Source organism: Alligator sinensis, unplaced genomic scaffold (assembly GCF_000455745.1).
Source record: "Alligator sinensis unplaced genomic scaffold, ASM45574v1 scaffold292_1, whole genome shotgun sequence".
In the NCBI taxonomy this organism is placed as follows: domain Eukaryota; kingdom Metazoa; phylum Chordata; order Crocodylia; family Alligatoridae; genus Alligator; species Alligator sinensis.
The window spans coordinates 812,701-816,328 of record NW_005842509.1 but is presented as its reverse complement, the minus strand read 5'-3'; the positions used below and the strand labels follow the sequence as shown (position 1 = coordinate 816,328).

General features: G+C 39.0%; 1 protein-coding gene across 1 annotated transcript in view; it reads left to right on the top strand.

Annotated features, from left to right (window-relative positions):
* Positions 1-3,628, top strand: part of TSPO (translocator protein) — a 17,162-nt gene that overhangs the window by 9,020 nt on the left and 4,514 nt on the right. The gene's annotated exons all lie outside the window — the stretch shown is intronic.

The following is a 3,628-nucleotide window of genomic DNA, read 5'->3' as shown; positions in this document are numbered from 1 at the left end:
TTTGCTTTGGAAGGACTGTAAGAAGTTTTTGATATGCATTTTTGTGCAACAACAGTTGCATGAAAAACAGGAATTTTAAAAGCTGCCATTAACATGCTTCCCCCACCCCACTCTATATGAGGTAGAACTGTGAAGTCACATGATGACTGAAGAGGGTAGGTTTTGGTTTTTTTTTTGGTGCTATATGCTGTACAGTGTTCCTTTAGCTGCCTTCCTTTAGCAGAGGCTTTGCATTTTACAAGAGACTTTGAAGGAAATGTTGGTTACCATACATAGTTGCTCCCATACTTTTGTTTTAAGAAAGAAGAGGACCAGAAGGAGGAAGAAAACTCTAGTTCTGGATTTCCATGCATTAGACCAAGATTGAGAAATACCCTGCACAGACATATTGTTCTGTTTGCCTCATTTCTCTTGGTCCCTTGATCTCTTGGAACTTTTTAGTATTTTTTTAGTAAATCAGCGAAGCCTGGATTTGTTATTCCAGTACAGTTGTTGTTGTTTTTTTTCCTCTAATTGATCTAACTGGATTCTATAAACTCTGTCTCTCAAGACATCATGAAAACAACTTTTAAATTGTGTCAATATTGTATAAAATTGTGTCAGTATAACCTGCAAGCTCTTAACCACATGAGGCTAAAATACTTTTTGCAAGCACAGGCAATTACTGTCAAAGAGACGGGGAAGTCAAATGGGGGACACAATTTTAGACCATACATCAGATCCATAGGTATTTTAAAAGGGGATTTGAAGAGTAACACAAAAATATATTCTGGTTCCATCCAATTAAAAATAGCAGCTAAAATATTTATAAAGTTAGACTTTTCTAGAGATTGTTGTTTTTCATATTTGAGAGTTGATCTTGCTCACATTAACTCTTCCAGCAGCAGCTCATTTCTTCCAGCCTTTTTAAGAGATTGCACAGATGAGGTGAAACTGCATTACGTTACTAGTCTTAGCTGATGCTCCCCTAAGCTACTGTGATGAAGCAGCATGTATAGAAATGAGACTCCATATTGAATCCTGTCTCTGATTTTTGCCTTACCATTTGCTTCCTGCTTTCATTCTTTCCTTTCATTTTCTGTACCTTTTGTAAAAACTGTAGTAATCTTTAAAATTTCATCAAAGCATTCTCTCCTCTTTCTTCTCTTGTGCAAATACAGTTTAAAATATTTTGTTCCATACCATTAGTGATATTAGCTAGTTAGCACTGAAACCAAAGCATGATCAGAAAACACTCTTTGATGAAAAGTAGAATAACAGAAAAAAAGACTGGATTGCCTTTCTGTGGAAAAGCTGTCATATGGCTTCCTTCAAATCAACAGTATAAGCAGCAAGGTGGTTCAGCTAACATTTTTAAAAGTACAAGGATTTTTTTTAGGGTGGTATCTTTCGTTGGACAAGCAATAAAAATAATTATTGGTCCAATCAGAGATATCACCCAAAAAGCCCTTGCCTCTTATTTCCTAGACCATCATGGTAACAACATCATTCCAACCATACCATTTTTAAGATAAAGGTTTGAAAGTGGTTCATATTCTGGAAAACCTCACCAGAATAGGTGTGATTTGTGGCAGTTGGACTTGGTTAATGCCTCTTCTTGAGGATGGGTCATCTCCATGCACCAGAGGTAGCTCTGAACATTTCCTCTCCATGGACAAATCCTACTCAGAGTGTATCTACACGCCACTGTACAGCAATGTTGTTACTGTGCTGTCTTTAGTACTTCCTTTTGGAAGTACTAAAACACGGCACAGTAACTGCCCATACTGCATCATATGGGTGGCGCATGCTTAGATTTCCCTGCTATGTTGACATAGTGGTGCACTATAAGCAGGAAGTATGCAGCTACAGTGATGTAGCTAGTGATCATATGTAGACCCATGTGATCACTATGTCACCATAGCGTGCTGTAGTGCATTGCTACGTCGCCCTAGGGCAACATGTAGATGCACCTATAAAGTTCTATTCTGCATGCTCAAGAAGCATGGCAGTTCCTCACACAGCCCGGTAAACCCTGTTCCTTTACTGGCCTTTAACATGTACACAAGATTCTTGGGAGTGTGCCATCCTACACACTTTTTAAAATATTATCTAGCAAAACACTAGCACTCTAGGAATTTCATATCTGAGGAGCTAGCTGTGAAGTATATTTTACAAGTTTGCTGAAAAACCTAATGTTACTTCTGTGTGGTGCACATATGAGCTCTGTTCATCAGCTGTAGAACCAGAGCAGCATAACCAGATTTGCAGAGCCAGTGAACTCAGAAACAGTAAGGCACTAGCCATAAAAAGCAAGGAGCTAGAAGGCAAAGACCTGTAAACAGTTTCAAACACTTGCCCTAGTTTTTAAAACACTGAGGAGCAACAGTGCATTTAAGCACCTCCTAGTGAGAAAATGGTGAGGCTCTTTTTTAGTTACAACCAACAATCATTCATATTTGACAGGGACCTGGGTTGAAGGAGGATTGAATTTTGTGAAGCAAGAAGAGACATAGTCAATATAGAAGATTAATTCACTTATGAATTAAAAAAACCCTCTCTCATAACCCATGTGAATAAAGTCACATCTGAGAGATATGCCTGCTGCTAAACAATTAAATTCAGAACACTGGAAAACATGGTGAATTTGAAAGACATCAGTAACCAGATTAGTACTCATGCAGTCATCCTGCAATGCAGCTTTACTGACATCTACTGTCCAACTTGGTATACAGCTAGATTCACATTCTTACCTAGAACATGGATTTTTATATTGCTACAATGCCATGCAGAGACAGCCAGCTTTTTACTAACAGAGGGGAATGAATGCCCTTTTGGAAAACAGTCTTTTGACCCTGATGTCAAGCATCTGCTAACACTGAAAGAAGAACTAAAAAGGGGAAGTTCTAAAGCAGTTAAATGAATAGATTTATATGTTGAATGTGCTCAAATAGGGGGTCTTCCAGTACAAAGATAAACTATGAGTTCTTATCTCCCTACCAAATCCTTGAAAATTTGGTTCTGACTTTCTACTTTGAAGATTTCCCAGAATATATATGTTCTGGAAGATATTATTTTGACCTCTCTTTACTGCCTTCTCCCTTCTGAAATCAAAACATTAGGATGAAAATCACTGCCATCTATACAAATACAAATCTCAATCTATATTCACCACTGTTTTGGCATGCCCCTCACTTTTTTGCTCATCTCAGCCTCAGTTCCTGGTTATTGCATACCTTCCTTTAACTAATTAACGCCCCCCCCCCCCCCCGATAACTCAAGAAACAGAAATTAATTAAACAACACTTCACCATCATCTACCAAAATCAAGTAGGTCCCTCTCTCGTTTGGCCCCACTAATTAAATTCAACCTTCAAAATTAACACCCAGCTCAGGGTAGACAAGGCACTGTGACTCTTGGTTGCTTTTGTGGGGCCTGGTATCCCTAGCTCTCATTCTTATGTCTCTGGGCCTGAGAACAGCAGCAGGAAGGGAAAAGAAGGAGGAGGCAGCAACCCTAGACTGACTTTATCACCTTATTTCCAGGTTTGATGCATGTAGGATGGAAGTGGGTGGGTGGTTGGGCCTAAGAGCAATACTCCTAAGACTGTGGCAGAGGTAGCTTAGATCAGTAGGGACCAAGCCTTTT